Below are 26198 nucleotides of genomic sequence, written 5' to 3'. Positions count from 1 at the left end.
TCAACCAACAGATCCCTTTAAGAGTGTCCTCCCAACTTCAACCCCCTCCCTGTCTTTACAATCTCTTCTTCAGTCCAGAGCACTGGTCTGCTTCTACCCACGTGTCCTTCTTCTGAGACCTCAACTGACAGGAGCTTCCCATGGCTCGGAATAAATGCTAGAGCTGACTTCTGGCTCCACCACCTGTAAGCTGTGTGACTTCAGGCAAATAAATGAAAACTCAGTCTCCTCATACATCAAATGAAGAGAACGGCTCTCTCTCTCTCTCAGTGGCTGTGAGGATTCAGGAAAGTGGTGCATGTTAGCTCCTGGAAAACGTGTGACCAGCACTCTCTATCCCTCTGTCCTGTCTTGGTCCATGCCTCATATGATATTCCTATCAGTCCTCTCCTCTCTGCAGCCACCACCACATGGCATGTGAGACCTTGGAGCTCAGGATGGCCCTCCTGTTCTCTGTCCTTCCCATTCCCAGCTGATGTCCAGGCCAATAATAAACTGATGTGACTGAGCACGCAGAAGCCCAGGGCTTAGCCGGGGACACCCACCCCATCCTTGCACTCCTACAACCTCTTCATTCCTTGGTGACCACAGTCTAAGGAGGGACACTGGGGGCCACCAGAAAAGGGGAGGTATCCAGAGGAAAAGGGCAGAAGGATTTAGTACCTGTAACCTCCACCATTGTTATGACTTGCTCTTGGCCTTCCCTGGAAGCAGAGCAGCTATGGTACAGAGGGGTCAGACCCACAGGCCTCTGGGCTGTTGTAAGGCCAGGAGCCACCATCATGGTCATTCACATACAGGTTTCATTAGATTCAGGCAGATGGTAAAAAATGGCAGAGTCAGAGGATGGTGGGCCATTCTGTTTATTGGTGTCTCACCAAGACAGGCAAGCCACAAGAGAGGACAAAAGAAAAGCAGAAAACCTGCTTTTCCCATGAAGGGCAAGAAATGCAGGGAGGCCCCTGCAATGGTGATAACAGAAACTGAGAGAGAGCAAGCTCCGGGTCTGCCCCACTTTATATTATAGTATAGAAATCAAACCTTTAATGCAATATACAAACAAGAAAGTCTCTGATAGGTCACTTATCTGAGGCATAAATGGGATTTCTCACGAGAGTGCAACACCCACATCATGGTGTTTCAATCAGTCAAGGGTGTGGGCTTGGTCTTAAAACTAAGCCTTAGGCTATAATGACCAGGCCTGTTTACAGCCTGTCCCCCACACCCAATACAAACTATAAGCGAGCAAATATATATATCATATTAATAAACTTATTTGACCAACAGTTGTTTTCCTAAACTCCTTCCTGGCATCTAACTTGAGATCCTCAAGCTGTAGCAATAGCTCATATGGCCTTACTGGGTCCCTATAAAGATTTGACTCTCCAACCTATTCATTTAAAAAACTTATTCCTTAAAGTTTTTATTTATTAATTTTAGAGAGAGAAGACAGAGGTGGGGAGAAGCGGGAAGCACCGACTGGTAGTTGCTTCTCCTGTGTGCCTTGGCCAGCAGAGATTGGGGTTTCTAACCAGCAACCGCAGCATTTTCAGCTCAATGCTTGATTCACTGCACCACCACAGGTCAGGCTATTTATTGATTTTAGAGAGCAAGAGGAAGGGGAGCGGGGGAGACAGACAGAGGGCGAAAGAGAGAAATATTGATTTGTTGTTCTACTTATTTAAGCATTCAATGGTTACTTCTGACATGTGTTCTGACCAGGGATCAAACCCACAACCTTGACATATTGAGAGAACACTCTATCCCACTGAGCTACCTGGCCAGGGCTCCAACCCTATTTATTTTGTAAGTTAGCTCTCAATACGCCAATGTGGCTTATCTGTGTCCATAATTAAGAACTGGGACACCTTCCAGTGTGTGATGACTTGGGCTTCCTTCACTCACTCCTTCCTGATTGGAACACAGGGGACAATGAACTTCTGAGGACACAGTAGATTCCTGAAATGGGCCATCAAGCCTAGAAATACTTGAGCTTTTGTGCTGATTAAGCTTAAGCTAGCCTGACTTGTGGTGGCGCAGTGGATAAAGCATTGACCTGGAAATGCTGAGGTTGCCGGTTCGAGGCCCTGGGCTTGCCTGGTCGGGGCACATATGGGAGTTGATGCTTCCAGCTCCTCCCCCTTCTCTCTCTCTCTGTTTCTCTCTCCTCTCTAAAAATGAATAAATTAAAAAAAAATTTTAAGCTTAAGCTAAATAGAATGTTGAAGCTTCTTTCTAAAACAGGCTTTTCTAGATTTATAAAATATAATGTGCAAGTTCCTTACCTATCTTTCACCACCAATAGCCAGCTACCTGTCTATGAAAACACAACAACCATTACTGACAGACACCAGACAGAGGCCACAGATAGACTCAGGACACCAGACATAGACCCTACATTTCTCCACCTAAACAACAGACCCCAAACCAAAAGTCAGACCCTAGGCCTCAGGCACCAAATCAAACACTGTTCTGCAGACCCAAGTCAGACCCTAGAACCCAAGGGCCAGACACCAGAGACTGACACAAGAACTTGGACACCAGATTCCTGGCATTACATATGTTGGTCAAGTAAGTTTGTAAATATAATATATATATTTGTAGTCCAGGAATCAGTCCACACACATGGGGCCTCAGCCATCCCCCTCATCCCTGCTGTCCTGGCAGGTCTTAAACTGTCCCAAAGAGCAGCATGTGGCAATAATAGTCAGCATTTCCATTTCCCTAAATATAATATATATAATATATATATTTGCTTGCTTATTGTTTCCATTGGGTTTGGGAGATAGGCTGTAAGTTGACAGTCATTATAGCCTAAGGCTTAATTTTAAGAATAAGCTTTTCCCCACTGGTTGCATGATGTGGGGTGGTGCACTCTTATGAGAAATCCCATCATGCCTCAGATAAGTGACTTTGTATGAGAGACTTCCTTGTTTGTATACGGGATTAAAGGTTTTGATTTCTACACTATAAAATGGCTTTCTATTTGGCGTAGTCTGTGGTAATGCAAACCTGCACGGGCCAGGCAGCTGTGATGGTGGCCATGGCTACTGGCTTTCCATTTGGCATAGTCGGCAGGATTTGAAACAGATTGGCATGAGGCTACCACCACCTTTGAGCGGTAAGTAGAGGACTAGCTGCTGTTATGTTTTTTCATGGCTGTCCTTTTGGGAGCCGTAGGCTGGCTGACTTTTATAGCCATGCGTAAGAAAACTAAGAGCTCTGTGGAAGAGGCTGCCCGGGACCCACAAACTTAGCAGTGCAAGGAGATGGAGCAAACATGGGGAAAAATGCCGGCCCTGGAGCTGGAGCAAGCACCAGAGGAGGCCAACCAGGTTCATGAAATTCGCTTGGAAATGGAACAGCTGTTGGAGAAGGAATCACAGGTTCGTGAGTTGCAGATTGCCATGGACGTTGTGGAGAGCCAGCAGCAGCAGGAGGCCCAGGGCTCAAGCAAAACAGCAGAAGCTGATGTTTTCAGTTCCTCTTTGGAGGATGAGGAGAATCTGTCTGGACTTGTGGTCTGCAGTCTCCAGAAGGTAAGAGCCCAGCAGCAATGAGTACCTACTATGCCTCTGTTAGGTCTGTGATTTTGGGACATAGGAGTGGTTGCCATCATGCTCTCCAGAGCAGAAATGGAAGTGCTAACTACCATTGCCACATGCTGCTCTTTGGGACAGTTTAAGACCTGCCAGAACAGCAGGGATGAGGGGGGTGGCTGAGGCCCCATGTGTGTGGACTGATTCCTGGACTACAACTGGAGTGGGCACTGGCTTCTTTGTTGGATGGACTTACAGATTTTGGACAATGTGAAATACTTTGATAGGGGTGGGGGCGGTTTTGCTGGAGGTCCACCCCTGCCCCAGGAAGCTTTTCAAGTCGCTAGAAAGGCCGAAGATATTTTGTGCTTTTGGCAAAATACTCAGAGACTGGTAAAATGTACCTTTGCAATAGTCAAAATTATATAATTTGTCATTTATTGTAATGTATGTAATATGCCTAATTTCCTCATGCAGGAATACCTGTGCTTTAGATTGTGAAGTGAGCAAAAGGGGTAAAATGTTGGCCAATATAATATATATGTTTGTTCGCTTATATGATACTTTGCATTGGGTATGGGAGACAGGCTGTTAGCAGGCAGGGTTGTTATAGCCTAAGGCTTAGTTTTAAAACTAAGCTTTTTCTTACACCCTTGACTGTTGCATGATGGGGGGGGGTGATACACTCTTTTGAGGAATCCCATTATGCTTCAGATAAGTGACTTTGTATCAGAGACTTACTTGTTTGTATATTGAATTAAAGGTTTTGATTTCTGCACTATAAAGTGGGACAGACCAGGACCTTGCTCTCTCTCAGTTCCTGAGGCTAGCATTAGAGAGGAGAGCAGAGAAAAGCCACGTAGAGGAAAGAAGAACAAGCCAAGATGGCAGAGCAATGAAGGAGAAGACAGTTTGTGCAGAAAAAAGCAGTTGGGGAACAGAGGTGAATAAGGCTGGTGAGGTTAGAAACCTTTGATTCTAGGAAACTCAAATAAGTCAGTGCCTTTGGGAGCCCTAAATAGAAAGGGAAGTGTTTTCCCACTGTGTGTATTTCTTGCCCGCCGGGTGCAAGCTAGAATTAAAGGCAGTGGCACATCAGCTCTTGGTACCATTGTTTCATTACCGTCTCTCCGAATCTAATGCAAACCTGCACAGACCAGGCAGCTCTATTGGTGGCTGTGGCTACTGGCTTTACACCATCTAATGGCTAGAGCCATGTGTGGACCCCACACTGGAAACCAGGACATGGAGATACACACAGAAGGACCCCACACAGATGACACACAGCTCAACACAGATTCAACCACAGATGCCACAGACTGAATCCACATCTGGAATTGAGACCCCACAGCCAAACTCCAGACATGGAACCTCACAACGGACTCAAGTTTCCACACAACAGATGTATGAGCTGAACTGGATCCTCACAATGTAAACACAGCCAGGACTCAATACTGAAAACTCATGACTCTGAGTCCAAGCACCTAGTTTCTCAGATGTGTTTTTATGCCAGTGTAAATGTGGGAGCACTACATAATTCCACCAAACCCTACAAAAAATGAAGCCAAACAGCTGACAGTGAACAAAATAATGGTAATTCTACCTGGCAGATGTCCACGTCTCAGCTGCAGCACTTTCCTGAAGTTAGTTTCTCATCCTTTATCTTCACATGTCCAGTTCATTGACAGTATTAGGGATAAAAAAGAGACAAACACATTTTCCTCATACCTTGTAAATTCCAACAGTGTTGGTAATAATCAAATAAACTAATCAGATGAACAAGAGATACTCAACATATAATACATGCTCAAGGTGAACTCATATTCATACAAGACAGTGAGGTAACAGGGGGCTCTCTCACAGGAAGAAGGCTCTGCCTTGTGAAATTTAGGGGTTGTGCCCATAAGCTCTGGGTCCACTTATTGTGGAAGGGTTCTCACTTGACACAGAGAGTCCTGTCACATTAGTTCTGTTCCCTGTGAGTATAGGAAACAGACCAACCAGAGAGAATGGAGGGGTCCTGTCACATCAGCTCTGGAACCTGTGAGTGTGAGGAGAGGTCCCTCCCTGAGAGAGTAAGGAGGGCATCACGTCATTTTTTGAGCCACGTGAGTGCAAGGAAAGGTCTTTCCCTGAGAGCATAGGGCATCCCATCACACATGCTCTGTGTCATTTGACGGTGTGGAAGGGTCACAACTGAGATAGTAGAGGGTCTGGGTTTGACCACATCGGCTCTGGATCCTGTGATGTAAGAAGGGGGCCCTAACAAAGGAGTCATGGTTCAGCATGGCTGGGTTTTCTGACTGTGGTGAGGGGCCTCACCTAGGAGGGGGTCATGTGAGCTTTGGATTTTGTCTCATGGAGAAGAGTCCCACCTGAAAGAGTAGTGAACTTTCTCCCATGTGCTTTAGTTCCTACCATTATGGAGACACAGACATCCAGAGCTGAGGGTGATGGGAGGCGCCTTGGACATTCACTGTGTCCCTGCAACATGACAATGGCAGATGCTCAGTAAACGGGTGCTGTTCCCACGGTGCATACTAAATGGCAACAGAGAATATTGTTTCCTCTGTACCGAAGTGTGTGCATGGATCCACTCAGCATGGAGAGTCCGGTCACATCGGCTCTGCCTCCTCTGAGTGTGTCCAGGGGTCTTCCCTGAGGGAGTACAGAGCCCTGACACATCAGATCTGACCCTGTGATTGGGTGCAGGGGTCCCACCCGAGACTAGGGGGTCCTGTCACGAGTCCTCCAACTGCAGTGACCAGTAAATTCTTATGTAAATGGAACAGCAAATCTCTCTCTCTCATCAATAAACATTTTTTTAAAGCTGAAGGCCTGGCTACTGGAATTGGCTGCAACTGATGCTGGTGGACCCTGTTGTCTCTTCCTTTCTGTGGGGGAAATGGAGTTCAGACATGTCACCGAGTAGCCCACGGTTGTGGTTCCCATTCCATTCCCCTTCCTTCAGCTCTCTTTTTTTCTCTCTCACTCTTTTTTTTTCTCTCTCTCTCCCCATGACCTCATCACACCCAGGCTCTCTGTTCTAAAAGCCTCAGACTTCTCTTATTGCACCTTACTCTACCATAGGCACTGGGCATCTCAGGTCCTGACACTGCTGGGAGGGAAAAGCAGAGGAGAGACAGGCAAAGGCTGGGGGAGGCTGTGATCTGAGAAGAGCTTCTGGAACCTGGCCGGCTGGGGGAGGCTTCAGGACCAGTGAGCCCTGACCTGGGCTGAGCAGCTGGGGCAGGGCTGCCCGGCGGTGGCGTGGCCAGACTCATGCAGGCTGAACTGCACTCCTCACCCCAGAAACCCCACTACTTCTCACAGGCTGGTGAGAAGCCACAACCAGGTCTATCCTCGCCCTTTACCTAAGGACACCCTCTGCCTGCACAGACCTTCTGGAGCCAGGAAGAAAGAAGTGGCTCCAGGTGGCTCCTCACCTGTTTCTGGAGGCTCCAGCTGCCCATGAGATGCTGAACTAGAGTCAGAAAAAAACAATTCTCCTCCAGGTCTCTCCTGGCCCCTTCCTACAGAAACCTCTCCTGCCCATCATTCTGGCTAAAGCAGGGGTGGAAATTCAGCCCCAGATGACCCCTTTCACCACACAAGCTACTGCAGCTGGGATGCGGAATCCTGCTCACGGTCTTTCCTGGCCAGTGAACTGAAGACTCACTGTGCTCTTCACTCCCTGGCCTGAGCAAGGAGGGAGAATTCACTGGCCAGTCTCTCCTTCCAGTTTTCCCATGACCCCCTCCAAGAGATGCATGCAGAGGAGATAAATATTCATCTCTGGTCTCTCCTCATCCCTTAGCTAAAACATCTGCTCTGCCCTCACACACTGACCTCAAGCCTCCATGAAAAACTCGCCACAAGGTCAGCTGCCTCCTTCTCCAGACATCCCCTCTTCTCCTCCATGGTTGCTGGGAATCAGGATAGAAAATCTGCCTCCAGGTGTCACCTCACTCCTCACCCCAGGACACCAGATGTCAGACATGTGGATCCAGAGAACAAACCTCTCAGGGTCTTTCTCCTATCGCTTATAAAAGTTCTCCTTTCTGGAGCTTGGAACATGCACCTAGGCTCTGGACTTGGCTCTGCTGCCTGGAAGCCTGTGAGATTGGACCTCGCCATACTCAATAAACTGGGACAATGACAGTGTGTTTCTGAATCTGCTTTGCATCTATAGGAAGGGCTCACAAAAAGTGGTCCCATGGAATAGTTCATCTAATTTGGGACATGAGGCATGTACCTCAGAAATAGTCTGGGTACTCTTTTTGGGTCCTCACAAGCTGCCTGTAGCTGTTCCCCACTCTCTCTCGCCTCATCCCCTCCACTTACCTAGTATCCCCTGAACCACATTGCTCACTTTACATTTGGATTCTGACATGTGAACAGAAACAGAGCCCATATCTACTAAGAGAGATCACACCTAAAGTGTACAAAACAGCTGGAAGAAGAGGTATTCTGCTACAGACTGGATTACCTCCTCTTCCCCTCTTGTTCTACCCCATGCACTCACCAGGTCCACAATGGGGGGAAACTGGAGAACAATAATTACCTGCTCCTAGCAGGCTACATGGGGAAACTGAGCTTCCTCATAGCCCTACACCTTTTCCTTGCTCCCTATCTCACCTGGCCATTGAGGAAGTTGATAGGGAGGTTTCACATTCAACCAAACAGAAGACATGATCATTCTAGAGCTTGACTTATTCAACATGTCTGCACTATAAACCCCAGAATGTGAGCAAATATTTCCCCCATAACAGTACACTAAGACATGAAGAACAGCACAGAAAGCACTGTGACCCTATGTAATCATCAATGGATAACATTCTAGATTACTCCCCAATTCTCAGAGTTTAACTCACTGCATTAATGGGGTGTGGTTTCTACATTCCCAGGCCAATCATTCAGGTTCCAGAATGATCTTTGAACACGTGTTTCTCACCCAGGTCGAATGGTGGCCCCAGGGACAACCGCAATGTATGCAGACACTTTGGATTGTCATGAGCCTGGGCTGAGGGCGGGTCATAACGGCAGGCAGTGAGTGCACAGAATGGAGGCTGATAAGCACCCGCAATGCACAGAACAATTCTGAAAAGCAAAATAAAACACAGGAGCTTGCAAAACTAGATACACACATGCATTCCAGTATGAAGGTACAAAAATTAAAACTTTGGGGTAATGACATGTCAATAGACAAAATGACAAAACAGAAAAAAATGCCCAGTAATACCTGCACATCCATGTAAAAATTTTGTCTGAGATATCTTTTTAGTTGCATGAAAACAATATGCATTATATAATAAATAGTATGAGAAAAGTAAATACAAAAATTTAGAGCCTTATATCATAGCCTTGACCAAACTCCATTCCTTATAGATTTTAATAACCAGCAGTTTGGTGGAGAAACCCCGTTCTGGTAGGCCATCAGTCAGTGACGAGTCTGTAGAGGCTACATGGGATAGCTCCCTAAAAAGCACTACAAAATCTGTGCCTGAGCCCACATCAAACTGCACTTAATAGGTATGAAACTGGGAGGGTTTTTCTTTTATTTGGTGCAGGTTTCACATTTCTATCTTCTTTTGTTGCTTTCCTGTGACTGGTCAAATGTTCACCATGACTTTATATAGGACACGAAGTCACCTAAAACATAAAGGTCAGAGATTGACTAAGATCGGTTGAGGGCCCCTGTGCACAAGAAAATATTGAGCCCCTTGAGACAAGAAAAAAGTGTCAAGTTGGGGTTTAGCGAGGCCCTTCCATACTCGGGGCCCAGGGTGCACACCCTGTGTGCCCACCATTAAATCCACCTCTGATCAAAGTACAAAGAGATTAAAAATAAAAGAATGGGTAAAGGCACACAGGTGGTACAAAAGTAGGTTTACATTTCTTAGTATGTCAAACAGTTATTTGTGAAATTACTATTTATGAACAATTGTGTTGTTTTCACATGAACAAATGTAAACCTTTCACACTTATCTGTATTACATGCAAAATTATATAATAGCATACGGTACACTTGAGGGCAAAATGCATTAATAGAAATGAACAGCACTTCATATCAGTGACTTTAATTAACTATGGAGTTTCAAATTGTTCTGTGCTCAATAACATAAATTCTTCTATACAGAACAGACCTACAAGGGAAAATGAGCAAATGTATAATCATAACAGATTTAACCCAACACCTCTCCCTTCTAGACTGAGCATGCCTCTTTCAGAACCAATAGGTTTTGCCTAACCAGACAGTGGTAGAGTAGATATAGAGTCACACTGGGAAGCAGAGGACCCAGATTTGAATCCCGAGTTCACTGGAATGAGTGTGGGCTCACCAGCTTGAGTGTGCAGAGCCGTTGGATTGAGCATGAGATGGATCATACACATGACCCCCATGGTCACTGGCTTGAGCAAGGGGTCACTCTCTCTTCTGGGATCCCCCCCACCCCCCATCAAGGTACATATGAGAAAGAAGTAAAAATAGTATAATGGTAAGTCACTGACTGGAGAAACATGAGTTCCTAGCACAATGCCTGGTATATGATGGGCACTTTCAAAGGCTTTATGAAAGCATGACATAAAGAAAAGAAGGAAAACAAAATAAAAAGAATGGTGATAAAAAAATCCAGGGAGGGAAAGAGGAGGAGAGGAAGAAATAAAGAGAAAAACAAATCATAGCTAGAGAGAAAAAATGGGGGAGGAAAAAGAGAGATTCATCACAATTATACACATTCACATTCTTTGAGATTCAAAGTTGATGATAAAAGTTCTCCGCATTTACCAAGCATTCAGAAAATATTTTTAGAGCATTAAAGAATACATGGAACTTACTGGCTCCACAATGTTGAATTTCTTGGACTCCTGAACTTCCTGAATTTGATAAACGTAATCAAGGGAGGACTCAAAAAACTGTGCCTCTCTTTGTCCACCTGCAGGTCAACCTGTAGAATGGTAGCAAATCTCACAAATTGGCACTGTCATTCACACAAGTCAGTGCTTATAGGATGAACAGAATGCTGGAGCTAGAAGAGAGTTTCAGCACCATGGAGTGATCTGGTCTCTTTATTTTACAAATAGGAAACACAAAGCCAAGAGATAAAATGCTACTAAAGCAAGACTCCTGGTTTCTGGTCCTACAAGTAAGAAGCTTGGCAGTTATCATGCCCATCCTCACAGGAGAATAAAACTAAACAAGGTGAAAATAAACTACTCCTCCTGGATCCAACAACTAATTGAAGTCAGAGAAAAAACCAATGTCTCAAAAATTGTATAGAAATTTGAATATGGGGAATAAGAATGTATCAGAGCAGAAGCCTGCTGCTGCAGCCAATATCAGACTTTATTTTAGAACTCTCCAGTAGGTCCAACATAATGGCACATGTGGATGCTGGACTTGCAGCCTCCCAAAACCCATCCAATGTATCCCTTTGCTTAGAAAAATTACTCCTGAAAGACAACTGAAAAAAATTAAACAGCTTCTGCACAACAAGCTAGAGAGAGAGACAGAGAGAGAGAGAGAGCAGCATAGAGAAGGCTGAGGAAACATGAGAGCTCAGCAGGAGGTGAAGGAACAGCTCAGGACCAAAGAGACCAGTGAGCACCACTGTTTACACATCCTGGGCATGTGGATACAAGACAGTAGCTCCATTCAGCCTCTATGGCCACCCGCAGGGCACTGCAGCAAACCACCAGCCACCCCTCCTGGAGCTAAATACAATAGAATCATGAGGGCAGCTTAGCTTGTATAAAGAGAGCTCCTCTTCCCAGATATCGACCCAGCAGGTAGGTATGGGGAAGTGGCAACACTTTGCCCACTGATCTGCATGTGAATGTGGGGCCCCCCACCTAGAGAGAGTGCAGAGCTAGCAAAAAACGCCAGTACCAGCTGCAGGACTATTTGACCCAGAGAATAGTGCAGCCATAGTGGGTCACTACAGGCATTACTCCTCCTGATAAATATGGAGCTGGCAAATGGTCTATGGTCTGCACACAGGGCTCCCTGATCAGAACAACTGCAGAGAATGGGGGGCGCAGCTGCATGCACTGGTCCGGCAGCTCTACTCCCAAAAAGCACAAAGCAAGCAAAACCTTGCGGTCCAGTGTGGAGTGAGGGGGGCAATGCTGTGCATGTGCACAGGGCTGCCAAGCCCCAAGAAAGTGGAGAATGAACAAATGAAGGCTGTGTGTGCACCCAGGCTACCCCACCAGGACAAAGGGTGGATCTAATGGGGGGGTGAGATACAAGAAAGCAATCAGGTAACCCAGCGCAGACTGTGCTCTGACAACAGATAATGAAAACAGAACACGCAGAGCACACACCACGCAGCCCCTTTTGCACCAGGCAGCCCTGCCCAAATTAAAAGGACAAAAAGTCTCACACACCCCAGGCTGCTCATTCAGAACCCTCTCCTTCAGGCCAAATGACAGGACAGGCACTGCATGCACCTCCCCCCAACTACAACTGGCAGGCTGAAACTATTCAACACACAATGTAACAAAGACAACTTTTTCAAGACTGGGCGAGATGACTATTCCATTCAACTCAAAGGAACAAAAACAGACAGTCAAACAAAATGTGGAGACAGAAGAATATACCCCAAATGAAGGAACAAGGAAAAAACTCCAGAGAAATATCCTAGTGAAATGGAAATGGTTAATCGGACAGATAAAGACTTCCAAGCAAACAGTCATAACGATGTTCAATAAACTTGAGAGTAGAATAGAGGAACTCAAGAGAGCGCTTGAACAACAAGAAAATGTAATAATCTTATCCGGCTTGAGCGCGGATTCACTGGCTTGAGTGCTGGATCATAGACATGATCCCATAGTCGCTGGCTGAGCCCAAAGGTCGCTGGCTTAAAGCCCAAATTGCTGGCTTGAGCAAAGGAGTCACTGACTTGGCTGGAGACCCCAGTCTGGCCCGTCCTTGCATCCCTGGGGCTGGTCCCACGTGCGCCCCGTGGGCCAATCAGTCAGCCTCAGCTGTGTCTCCCAGGCAGGCACGTCGGGGATTGGCCTGCAGGGTGGACGCAGATGGAATCCCGTGGGGCGGCGCGGAGGGAGCGGCGGGGAGGGCATGGGCTGCGCTGCAGGTGAGCCCAGGGCGGCAGGTGGGGTAGAGCCCAGACCCAGCGGGGCGGGGGGCGGTTCCTTCCAGCCGCTGCGTGGGGTCACGTGGCCACGTTTCTCCCCCTCCCCCCCCATCCCCACAGGCCCCGGGCGCCTTCAGGGACATCTGCGCCTACAGCTCCCGAATGGGTGGTCGCCATGGTTGACTGGGAGAAGGCGCCCTGCCCCAACGTGGAGAACAACCTGGGCGTGCTGCTGCGCAAAGGTGAGGGACAGCGGGAGGGAATCGCGGGCTGCATGACGGCCGGTTAAGTGTTGGGGCTGCTCCTACAAGCGCTTCACTTTCAGGACAACGATTTTGTTTCTCCCCAGGGCTCGGCGCCCATCGACCCGCTTTCATTGTTCACCGCTGGCAGGCCACCAGACCCCTGGCGGACGACACTGAGGACTCACATGAAGAATTGACTCGGAGGCAGTGAGGCGAGGGGTTGCAGGCACGCACTGTCCATTTGAAATGGACCCAGGGTCAGGTCCCCAGCCTGTAAACAGATAACGAGGGACAGAGCTTGCGATTAGCAAACAAGCGAGATGCAAACAGTGCATTGTGAAGTAAGGGGCGATTTGCTACACTGCTTCCATGTGTAAATAATTACACATGTTTATAGATGTGTTAATGAGCAGGAATGTGAGAGAGCAGAGAGAGTAGAGCCAGCAGCGGAAGGAGGCCACGTGGAGGAGGCCAGAGAAAGCAGCCAAGATGGTGGAGTGTTGAGTGAGATGCCAGTTTGTACAGAGTTTGTATCTGGGATAAGGAAGGAGATGGGGAACTGAGGAGAATAAAGCTGGTGAGCTAGAAACCTTTGATTCTAGGAAACTCGGATAAGTCAGTGGCTTTGTGAGCACTGAATGTGAGTGGGTTTTGGAGCCCAGTGTGTATTTTTTACTTGCCCGCGGGGTGCAAGCTAGTATTAAAGACTATGGCCCACCAGTTCTTGGCTCCGCTGTTTCTTTACCGACTGTCAGAATTCAATGCGAACCTGCATGGACCAGGCTGCTGTGATAGTGGCCCTGGCTGTGGCTTCTGGCTTTACAGACAGACAGACAGGAATGGAGAGAGATGAGAAGCATCAATCATCAGTTTTTCGTTGCGCGTTGTGACTTCTTAGTTGTTCATTGATTGCTTTCTCATAAGTATAAAAGCACATAAGAAATAACTCATTCAGAACACTTCTCATCACAAGAGGAGGATGAAGGTCTGGCCAGTGAGCAGTGCTCCAGGACAGGGCTCCCTGGGCAGCGCCGGCCACATTGCAGATGGGAAAGGATTAATCGTGGTGATTAAGGCAGCTGGGGTTATGAGCCAGGGTAGGGACCATTGTATCAGGCCCTGTGTCAGCCATCTCTTCAGTGCGTCTGGTTTTATGAGGGTGTGGTCAGTAAGGTCCTTCCACTTTCATAGGTCTAGCATTGAAACACAGATGAAGCACAGATGTGATCTCAAGCTTGACCCAATGGTTTCTGTGGTCCACGGAATCTGATGATTAAGGAAGGGCAAGAACAGCCAAATGTGTAAAGGTGAAAGGATAAGAAGAAAAGCAGGCAAGGTGGTCACTGTACCATTAGACTGGACAAGGCTACTCTGAAACAAGAAGACAGAAAGGAACCCTGGCCAAGTTGCTTAATTCGTTAGAGAGTCATCCACATACACCAATGTTCTGGGTTTGATGTCCAGTCAGGGCCCATATAAGAATCAACCATTTGAGCCTGACCAGGTGGTAGCAGAGGATAGAGCATCAATCTGGGATGATGAGAACCCAGGTTCCAAACCCCAAGGTTGTGGCTTGAGGATGGGTTCACCAGCTTGAGTGTGGGGTCACTGGCTAGAGCATGGGATCATAGATGTGACCCCATGGTCACTGGCTTGAAGCCCAACGTTGCTGGCTTGAGCCCAAGGTTGCAGGTTTGAGCAAGGGGGTCACTGACTGAGCTGGAGTCCCCTGGTCAAGGCATGTATGAGAAAGCAATCAATGAACAACTAAGGTACCGCAGCTATAAGTTGATGCTTCTCATCCCTCTCCCTTCCTGTCTGTCTCTCTAGCTAAACGAAAAGAAAAAAGAAAGAATAATTAACCACTAAATGCATAAATGAGTGGAACAACAAATCAATGTTTCTCTCTCACTCTCTTCCCTCCTCTCTCTCTAAAATCAATAAATAATTTAAATAAAATAAAATAATTAAATTATTTATTGATTTTAGAGAGAAGAGTAAGAAAGAGAGAATGGGGAGGCAGACAAGAGCAGGAAGCATCAACTTGTAGTAGTTGCTTCTTATATGTGTCTTGACCAGGCAAGCCTGGGGTTACAAACTGGTGACCTCAGTGTTCCAGGTCATTGCTTTATCCACTGTGCCACCACAGGTCAGGTAGACAGAAAAGAGAAAGTTTTATGTTAAAGAAATGGATTTTCTGTCCACTTAAGTGACCTTTATTATATTTTTGACATGATCGGCTTTTTTTCTTTTTCTTTTTTATTTTAGTGAGAGATAAAGAGGGAGGGACAGACAGGAATAGACTGGCTAAAAGGGAGAGAGATGAGAAGTATCAATTCTTCATTGCAGCTCCTTAGTTGTTCATTGACTACTTTCTCATATGTGTCTTGACTGGGGGGCTACAGCACAGTAAGTAACCCCTTGCTCAAGCCAGCTACCTTGGACATGAGCCTGCAATCATGGGGTCATGCCTATGATACCATGCTCAAGCCTACGACCCTGTGCTCAGGCTGGTGAGCATGCACTCAAGCTGGATTAGCCCACATTGAAGCCAGCAGCCTAAGGGTTTCAAACTTGGGTCCTCAGCATCACAGTCCATCGTGCTAAAGCAAGATCCTCTGGACAACACTTTAGATGAAAATTGGATAAGAGAAAATCATTTGTAGATTTCAGTTCCTCTAAGTCCTCTAGAAAGGCTAATAAGTATGACCTAGGTATGTGGGGTGGATTTTGGATAGGCCTGGATTTAAGCTCTACTAAACTAAGAGTGAATTTAGCACTGGAGCTTTGGGCAAATCTTACAAATTCTCTGAGCTCTTGAATGCCAATGTGTAAGGTGAGATACGTGCATATATGCTTTGATAGTATTCAATTCAGTTTACTTATTTGTGTATATATTTATTTATTTTTTAGATAAGAGGAGGGGAGATAGTGAGGCTGACTCTCATATGCACCCTTACCAGGATCTACCGGCAACCCTAATTCTCGAGTACTGAGCTGGTTTTTAGCACCTCAGGGTAATGTGCTCTAGCTAACCGAGCCATCCTTAGCACCCAGGGCCAATGCCTGAACCAATTGAGCCACTGACTGCAGGAAAGGAAGAGAGAGAGAAGAGGGAGAGGGAGGGGTGGAGAAAGAGATGGTCACTTTTCCTATGTAGCCTGACCAGAATCAAACCCGGGACATACACTGAGCCAATGCTCTATACTGGCTAGGGCTTAAGTTCAATGTAAAAGAACTGACACACATTGTCCAATAAATACATCTCTGATAATAGCAACCATATGCTGCTGGTGTTGTATACCTGCCTTTCCTAAATGCCTTACAGATACTGTGCCCTAATAAATATTTTATGAATAACTAAATTTTGGGAAATTAAGTCTCACAATGGGAAGATCTAGAAACAAAAATTGAATTGGCCATCTGTAGTCAGTGTAGAGGCTTACTATTATAGAGGCTCTCTGAGCAAATAGTTGACAAAAGAAAATACCAGAGTATGTAGAAGGACAGGTGATAATTTGATGGAAGGAAATTTTGTGTTTTCTGACAAAATAGGGACTAACACTCCTAACTCCACCAAACTCACTCTTCTCCAACTTAGAACTCAGGAGAAAGGAGACTGAAGTAAAGATGTATAGCCTATGAGAAAGAAAAGGACAAGTGTACCAAGAGGTCAGCAGGCCCCAGGATGATAACTACCTCTGTAAGTGACCCTCACAAAGCATGTCATGTCTGCATACAATAATTTCATCTGGTCATTTGCCCGTTAGAGCATTCCGTTCACCTAGAGACTTGCACTACAAAATTGGGTTCAAAGGTGTGTGTTCCTGGGCTCTTTCTGAAGCTCTATATGTCCAGAAACATGCACTACACCTTCCCTAATCCCTGTTGCTCTCACCCCCAGATTGTGAGAAGTGTCAGAACTTCTTCATTGACAGTTGTGACGTGCATGGGCCCCCTACATTTGTAAAAGACAGTGCAGTGGATAAGGGGCATCCAAACCATGCAGCCCTCACTCTTCCCCCTGGGTTGAGAATTGGGCCATCAGGCATCCCTGAAGCTGGTCTTGGAGTGTGGAACGAGGCATGTGTTCTGCCAGTGGGTCTGCACTTTGGCCCTTATGAGGGCCAGATCACAGAAGATGAAGAGGCAGGCAACAACACATATTCCTGGCAGCTGAGAACTATTTACCTCTTCCCCTGTCTTGTGGCTTCCCACATCCCTCCCATGGCTTGGTGGGACCTTCCCTTCTACATGCTAGGACATGGATGAAGACAACATGGTTAGCTCTGTGTACTGAGTGGACTCTGCAGACCATAGAGCTCCTGTTGAGGATCACAGGTTAAGTGGGAGCAAAGTGGTACAGACACAAAGGAAAGCCTCCTCCCATCCCTCAGTGGACAGGTCAACTCAGATGTGATGAGTAAGAAAAGTATCATGTGGTCACGAGTGGCAATGCATGCAAGCTGAAAGAGTTTTGTTGACAGTAGGGTAAAATAATTTCTCTATTACTTCCTCAACTGAAAAAAACCTTTATATTTTCTTCCTGAAATGCAGATCACCAAAGGGAGAAACTGCTATATGCATGTGAATGGGAAAGATAAATCCTGTGCCAATTGGATGAGATAAGGCCAAGAACTTTCTGGGAGTCACGAGAACACTCATCCCTCTCAGGCCCATAAATCTTTCCTTCTCATCATGTTTCCCTCAGTGGTCTCCCTCAATCCTCTGTTCCTCTTTTTTCTCCATTTGGTGCTCTTTCAAAGCAAGAGGTATTTAGAGAAAAAAGGGGGATAAAAATATAGCATATGTTCTCAAAATATAAATTTATATGCTAGACAAAATTTAGGCACTAGAAAAAAACTTTGAGGGTCTGAATTACACTTTAATTGATCTAATGAACATTATTTAAGCCCTTCCTATATTCCAGTTTAGATGAAGTTATTCATTACCTAAGCAGATCATATAACACATCTTCTTATGGAGGAGTAATTGCAGACACAGTGCAACAATTGATATTACAAATATTTAACTATAATTTTTTTTGAGAAGTTCACAGTGCCAGCACACTTAAACTAAGGATAGCCTAAACCAGTGGTCAGCAAACTGCAGCTCATGAGCCACATGCAGCTCTTTGGTCCCTTGAATGTGGCTCTTCCACAAAATACCATGTGCAGGCACTACCTCGATAAGGAATGTACCTACCTATATAGTTTAAGTTTAAAAAAATTTGGCTCTCAAAAGAAATTTCAGTCATTGTAGTGTTAATATTTGGCTCTGTTGAATAATGAGATTGCCAACCACTGGCCTAAACATGTGAGGGCAGCAAATATCCCAGCCTCCCTTCTAACTAGAACTGAGTTCTGAAGCCTGCAGAGCAATGATCATGGGACACTTGCCTGAGAGGATCTTTTATGAGGGGTTACAAAATGTGAATAAGCTATTATTGTTCTTTAAGATTTTGCTAAGACAAAGAGACCTCCAAGTCCTGGCAGGTTGGCTCAGTGGTAGAGCATCAGCCTGGCCTGTGGAAGTTCAGAGTTTGATTCCCAGTCAGGGCACACAGAAGCACCCATCCGCTCCACTCTTCCCCCTCTCCTCTATCTCTGTCTCTTTCTTCCCCTCCCCAGCCAAAGCTCCATTGGAGCAAAGTTGGACCAGGCTCTGAGGATGGCTCCATGGCCTCCACCTCAAGCACTAGAATGGTTTTGGTTACAGCAAAGCAGTGCCCCAGATGGGAAGATCATTGCCCCCTGGTGGGCATGCCGGGTGGATCCTGGTAAGGTGCATGCAGGTGTCTGTCTATTTCCCCACTTCTCACTTTTGGGGGTGGGGGAGACCTCCAGGTTTTTACAGGAATCTGGTTGAAGCTACCTAAATAAAATATGAGGAGAATGGAGAAAGGCCTCTCAAGAAAATATGGACTTGGTCTGAGTATTGAATGATGTGAACTAATCTAGACACAAAGTCCAACATAAAGTAGCAAGTTCTGTGATATAAACAGGACCTGAGTTAGTTTAGAGAAGCTAAAGGTCACTGTGTTTAATGACCAATCAGGGTTAAGGTTACATCTGCAATTGGCTTTGGAAAATGGTATTAGGTAGGATGAGCACTGTAAGCAGGATATGGACATTGAAAGTTTTATGACATCCTGATATACTCAGACATCGGAAAGAAGGTTCTCCGGGAGCGCTGTGGGAGTGGGCAAAATCAGAGCCTGAGTGTCAGGTACAGAGCTGGACATGGATCTGAGAGGTAGTAAGAACTCATCACCTTTGGGTTTTTTTTCTTTCATCTGCCTCAATCCCAGGTATGTGAACTGTGCCTGGGATGATGAAGAGCATAACCTGGTGGCCTTTCAGTATCATGGGAAGATTTTCTACCAAACCTGCCAGGTCATCAGGCCAGACTGTGAGCTGCTAGTCTGGCACGATGATGAGTATGGCCAGAAGCTGGGCATCAAGTGCAGCAGCAAGTGGAAGAGAGAGCTCACAGTAGCTGGAGGTGGTCACAACTGCTCTTCAAAATGGAAAGAAAAGAGAGAACTCACCTTAGAAATTTTCATGGTACACTCTAAAGTCAGTAAGATTTCAAATCAGATACTTCAGAAATGAAGAATTCACTTCATATGCCTTTGATTCTTAGGAAAAATTTTATATTTTTTACTTTGGATTTAATTTTTTTATGTGAGAGGAGTGGAGATAGACAGATTTCTTCATGTGCCCCAACCAATATCCACCCAGCAACCCCAGTATGAAGACCATGCTCAGACTAGCTGAGCTATCCTCAATGCCGCAGGTCAACAATTGAACCAACTGACTTATCACGCTGATGTTTGAACCAATTGAGGCACTGGCTCTGGAAGGGAAAGAGAGAGAGAAGGGAGAGAGGGAGGGAAAGAGAAACAGATAGTCACTTCTCATTTGTGCCCTGACCAAGGATTGAATCTGGAACTTACACTTGCCAGGCCAACACTGTGTCCACTGAGAAACTGTCCAGGGCCTGTTTTCTGAGGACCACTCCTGTTTAGCATACAGGGTAAGAGCAGAGGTTGGATAGATGCCCAGCAGCCTGGAAATGCAGTGTTGTGTTCCAAGCTGAGACACTAGTGACCTTCCTGAGTGAGGTGGGACAATGGTGTTATTTTCAGCTACAGGGAGACTTATTCTCTTATTTGCTTTGTTAATTTTTGTAAAATACACTTCAGTGGGGAATCCTCTCAGAGATTACTTCATCTCCAAGTGAGAGAGGATGGTGCATTACCTAGAGAGAAATAGAAGTCAGGCATGTAAGAAGTATGGTTGGGGACCATGGCTGGTCAGTCGGTTACAGCATCATCCTGTAATACCAAGGTTGAGCCTGGTTCAGGGTACATATGAGAAATGACCAATGACTGAATGTCTAGGTAGAAAAAGGAATAAATGCCTTTATCTCTCTCTCTCTTTTTCTTTTTCTTCTTCTACTTCTACTTCCTCCTCCTCTCTGTCTCTCTAAAATCAATCAATTTTTAAAAAGTATGGTTGGGGAAATATTTTAAAACAGGACATTGTATATGAAATGGGTTGACACTAAATGAAATCAAGTATGAATATTTGGTGTTAGGCTTGAAGAAGGACATATTTTTAGTTTATCATCTATGGGAAACTATGAGGGAAGCAATTCCTAATTGGGGCCAGTGGTCTTTCTAAACAACTGTTTTAAAAGCTACATGTATAAAAGAAAGGTCAGCATTGTTTCACCCATAAAAGGGGTGAAACAGCCCCTGATGCTACTTGACAGTCCCTCATTTGGAAATATATACAAAGGCCCCTCGATATGGGCTTTCTGGATTTCTAAAGAAGATACAGTACATAAAAATTAAAAGATAAAACAGACGATAAAGAAAGAAAAACAGACTATAAAGAAACAGTTTGTGGAAGACAGAGATTATACTGTCAAACCCGTAAGAATGACTCATGGGAGACGTCTTAACATCAGACAAAACATATGAATCATGCAGCCTTATCAACCTCTACCCTGACCAAAATTTTCTCTTTCAGCAGAACCACAGCCAGAGATACACCCGTGTCCTTCCTGCTCTCTGGTCTTCTCCAGTCAGAAATTCCTCACTCAACATGTGGGACGCAGTCACCCCCCTCAGATTCTCCCAGGAACATCTACAAGAAAACAGCTACAATCAGAGGATTTCTGCCCAGAGGATCCAAGTCAGCAGCAGCAACATACTGATACACACAACTGGGATGACAAAGCTGAAGGTCAAGAGGTCAAATAAAAGTCCAGCTTTTTGCTGGACTTTTGCTTAAAAGGACCAGGCAGAGGAGGATTTCAAGGGCCTTTTTCAAACCTTGTAAAGGACACATGGGAAGCTCTAGTGAGCAAGAGAGAATGATACAGGAAGTGCCCAGCACAGGCCAGAAAGTAAATTCAGTGAACACAGGCAAAGTATCTATGGGAGTAGAAATGTCAAGTATTGTAGCTGTCAAGTATGGAGAGTGTGGGCAAGGCTTTGAAGATAAGTCACATATTCTCAGACAACACAGGGCACACTCAGAGGAGAAGCCCTATGTTTGCAGTGAGTGGGAGCGAGGCTTTACATGGAAGTGAAACCTCCTCAAACACCAGATAGTAGGGAGTGCGAACAAGGCTTTATACAGGAGGTAGATCTCCTCATACAGCAGAGTACACACTCAGGGGAGAAACCCCATGTTTGCAATGCGTGTGAGCGAGGTTTTGCATCGAAGGAAGATCTCCTCATACACCAGAGGACACACTCAGGGGAGAAGCCCTATGTTTGCAGTGCATGTGAGCGAGGCTTTACACAGAGGTCCCATCTCCTCAGACACCAGAGGACACACTCAGGGGAGAAGTCCTATATTTGCAGGGAGTGTGAGCGAGGCTTTGCACGGAAGTCAAATCTCCTCATACACCAGAGGACACATTCAGGGGAGAAACCCTATATTTTCAGGGAGTGTGAGGAAGGTTTTGCATGGAACGCAGATCTCTTCATACACCAGAGGACACACTCAGGGGAGAAGCCCTATATTTGCAGTGCATGTGAGCGAGGCTTTACACAGAGGTCCTATCTCCTCAGACACCAGAGGACACACTCAGGGAAGAAGTCTTATGTTTGCAGGGAGTGTGAACAAGGCTTTGCACGGAAGTCACATCTCCTCATACACCAGAGGACACATTCAGGGGAGAAACCCTATGTTTTCAGGGAGTGTGAATGAGGCTTTGCACGGAAGTCACATGTCCTCATCCACCAGAGGACACATTCAGGGGAGAAACCCTATGTTTGCAGGGAATGTGAACGAGGCTTTGCATGGAATTCAGATCTCCTCATACACCAGAGGACACACTCAGGGGAGAAGCCCTATGTTTGCAGGGAGTGTGAACAAGGCTTTGCACGGAAGTCAAGTGTTCTCAGACACCAGAGAAAACACTCAGGGGAGAAACCTTATGTTTGCAAAGAGTGTAGTGACTTATTAGCATAAAATTGCATCTCCACAGCCATAGCTTTTACATGGGTCATATCCCACCTCTGAAGAGACTTCAGAAGGACTCTACTGACCCCTTCCCTCCCAAGAGTGTAATTTATACAGAAGTAACTGGTTAAACAAATTCTTCACTTTCATAACGAGAGATGAGCTAGACAAACAGTTCCTTAAGTGCTATGGGAATCAACACCAATCTCCTCCATTGTATCTTGGCCTCCTGTTCTAGTAAATCTTATCTTCATAGAGCTTTAAAGCTCACATACTTCATTTCCCCTGTCACTGGAACCAGAGTTCCAGGAGAGCAACAGAGAACTCACACTGTCATGCATAGAAACTCAGCAACTGGAAATGTGGAAGTCTTAAGTCAATCTACTTAGCTTACTGCCCAGAGAGAGATTTGAGACAGACTCACCAGGAAAGGAATTTCCTTGACTCCCAAGAAGTGGAGCCTTTTCTCCTAGTAGGCTCACAACCCTCCTCCCTTGGCTTATCTTTATTCCTGTCATGATTTCCTCTGACCTCTGTGTCTCAGTGGTGCAAACCAGGGAAGAACATGTGCATGTGCATGTCTATGTACCTGGCTCGGTCTAGGCACCTGGTCTCCCTCACTCTCTCTTCACTGGCCTCTACAGGGTGAGCATCTCATGGTGCATACCACCTGGACTACAGATCATTCAGTAGTTGCTTTGAATCTCAGCTCAGCCCTCACCAGCTGTGTGACCTAAGGCAAGATTCTCAACTTCCATTTTTCTGTATTTTAATCTATAAAATGAGAATGGTGCCTGACCAGGCAGTGGTGCAGTGCATAGAGCCCTAAACTGGAATTCAGAGGACCCAGGTTAAAAACCCCAAGGTTTCCAGCTTGAGCACAGGCTCACCAGCTTGATTGAGTGTGGGATTGGAGGCTTCAGTGTGGAATCATAGACATGACCCCAGTATCGCTGGCTTGAGCCTAAGGTTGCTGGATTAAGCAAGAGGTCATTCACTGTGCTGTAGCCTCCTGGTCAAGGCACATATGATAGCAATGAACAACTAAGGTGCCCTAACAAAGAACTGATGCTTCTCATCTTTCTCCCGTCATGTCTTTCCCTATCTGTCCCTCTCTCTGTCTCTCTTGCAAAAAAAAGAAAAAAAGAAAAAAATTGCTTCTCTCTCTGCATTATCTAAAATGAATTAACTTAAAAAAGACTAGACTTGCCTGATCAAGGCACATATGAAAGTTGATGCTTTCTACTCCCACCTTTTCCCTCCCTGTCTATCTACACTGTCTAAAATAATTTTTTTTGTATTTTTCTGAGGTTGAAAATGGAAAGGCAGTCAGACAGACTCCCACACGAGCCCGACAAGGATCCACCCGGCATGCCAACCAGGGGGTGATGCTCCACCCATATGGGGCACCACTCTGTTGCAACCAGAGCCTTTCTAGCACCTGAGGCATAGACCTTGGAGCCATCCTCAGTGCCTGGGCCAACTTTGCTCCAATGGAGCATTGGCGGCAGGAGCGGAAGAGGGAAACAGAGAGAAAGGAGACGGAAAAGGGTGGGAAAGCAGATGGGTGCTTCTACTGTGTGCCCTGGCTGGGAATCAAACCCAGGACTCCTGCACATCAGGCCGATGCTCTACCACTGAGCCAACCGGCCATGGCCTAAAATAATTTTTTTTAAGGAGAGTCTTTTCATTTATTTATTTTTTATTCATTATTATTAGAGAGTGAAAAAAGAAAGAGAGAAAAGATATAGAGAGAACAGAGGGATGAGCAGGAAGCATCAACTCCCATATGTGCCTTGACCAGGTAAGCCTGGGGTTTCGAACCAGCAACCTCAGCATTCCAGGTCAATGCTTTACCCAGTGCATTACCACAGGTCAGGCTGGCCTAAAATAAATTTTAAAAAGTAAATAAAATATAAATTACTACACTCAATCTGTAGGAATAGAGATCTTCATTCCAAACATTTAGAGTCATTTTGGCTCAAATGAGATCCTAAAATCCCCCAGTTTTCATGTTTCTTATGTTGATGAGACCAAGCACCTAACCTTGTAAAAATAAGCTCTGCCTGATGTATCATTAGGAAATGACACAATAAGACTACAATAATACAACACTCACACCTATTAGAACTGCTAAACTCCAAATATGACAGCACCAATGTTCGCATGCATTCACTGTTTAATTCTTGGAGGTCCCCTGACTGAGGATCAAGCCTACAACCTTGGTGTATCAGAATGATGCTCTAACTAACTGAGCTACCTGGTGAGGGCATAACCCTGGGTTTCATCCAACTCTCATTTAGGGATAGAAAATAATCTTTCAGAACCAATATAGTAACACAAAAAAAGAAAATACAGAGATAGAAAATATAACTAAGGAGGGAAGGGCATGCCCCCTCTTCCCTGAGAAGGAAGAAACAAGAAGAATGCAAGAGAAGGGAGCCTACAGGGGTAACTGAGTCAGGCAGTTATAGATTAACTACTTCCTATAGTTCTCTGAAAGGGTGAACTGGGGCCACTTGCTACACAAAGCAAAGAAGAAAAAACTTATCTGAAAACCACTTCCCTTTTTCATTTCTCAAAAGCTTTTAAGAAACAGTGTTTACATATCTTAATTGAAAAAATTCCAACACATCCTCTGAATCTACCTAAACTCACCCTCCCATCCTGGAGTCATGGGAGTGACGTATACCTCTAGACAAAGGGATCACGAGCCCCTTGCATTAAAACCTCTATTCTGTAAAAGGTATATAAGATGTAAGAAATCTAACTTCGGGGAGTACATGTTTGGTTGCCTCTTTTGCAGTCACACTGCTCTGCCAGCTAAATAAATGCTACTTCCTTCATCAAGCTATCTGAGCGTTTTTGTCCTCCTTTGATTCCTGCCATCCAACAACTGACATATAATGCACTGTACCCACCCCTGTTCCTCCTGACCACCACTGATGTGTTGTTCTCAAGATGCACCCGACCTAACAGCAGAGACACATTGAAAAGGGTCCATACTGCACTATAAAGGAAGTGACAACAAACTTCAAAAGATTGAAATTACGTAACCCATGTTTCTTCCTCTTGTGACACTTAACCTTGAAATCATTAGTAACGCCTGACCAGGCAGTGGCGCAGTGGAAAAAGCGTTGGACTGACATGCAGAGGACCCAGGTTCAAGACCCTGAGGTCGCCAGCTTGAGCACGGGCTAATCTGGTTTGAGCTAAAGCCCACCAGCTTGAACCCAAGGTCACTGGCTCCAACAAGGGGCTACTTGGTCTGCTGAAGGCCCATGGTCAAGGCACATATGAGAAAGCAATCAATGAACAACTAAGGTGTTGCAACGCACAATGAAAAACTAATAATTGATGCTTCTCATCTCTCTCCGTTCCTGTCTGTTTGTCCCTGTCTATCCCTCTCTCTGATTCACTCTGTCTCTGGAAAAAAAAAAAATCATTAGTAACAAATAAGCCAGGAAGTCCTTATACTTACACTTATAAAATACAATTTTAAATAACCTGTAACATAAATTGCAATTAGAATTCTAAAATAATTTCATCAACTGAAAGATAATAATAATTTTAAAAAACCTATGGTTCCCTGACCAGATGGCTCAGTGCATGGAGTGTCCTCCCTGTGTGCCAAGATTGTGGATTTTGTCACAGGTCTCAGCACCTAAGAGGAGTGACCAAGGAGTACACAACTAAATGGAACAACTAATTGAAAAAAAATGATTTTATGCTTCCCTCTCTCTCTCAAATCAATGTAAAAAAATGTAAAAATCAAATGGAAAAAGCTGAGAAAGACCTGCAACATGCCTAGTGCATTTCCTCAACAGAAAG

At 45.4% G+C, this 26198-nt stretch overlaps 2 pseudogenes; both read left to right on the top strand.

The window, feature by feature from the left end:
• LOC136334564 (histone-lysine N-methyltransferase PRDM9-like) overlaps positions 1 to 22376 on the top strand; it is a 34473-nt pseudogene extending 12097 nt beyond the window's left edge.
• On the top strand, positions 13862 to 19714 carry LOC136319748 (histone-lysine N-methyltransferase PRDM7-like; annotated as a pseudogene).
• Positions 22377 to 26198: the final 3822 nt, after the last annotated feature.

This window comes from Saccopteryx bilineata, chromosome 1 (assembly GCF_036850765.1).
Source record: "Saccopteryx bilineata isolate mSacBil1 chromosome 1, mSacBil1_pri_phased_curated, whole genome shotgun sequence".
NCBI lineage: Eukaryota > Metazoa > Chordata > Mammalia > Chiroptera > Emballonuridae > Saccopteryx > Saccopteryx bilineata.
The sequence above is the reverse complement of the archived record's forward strand: the minus strand, read 5'-3'. Positions and strand labels throughout refer to the sequence as shown.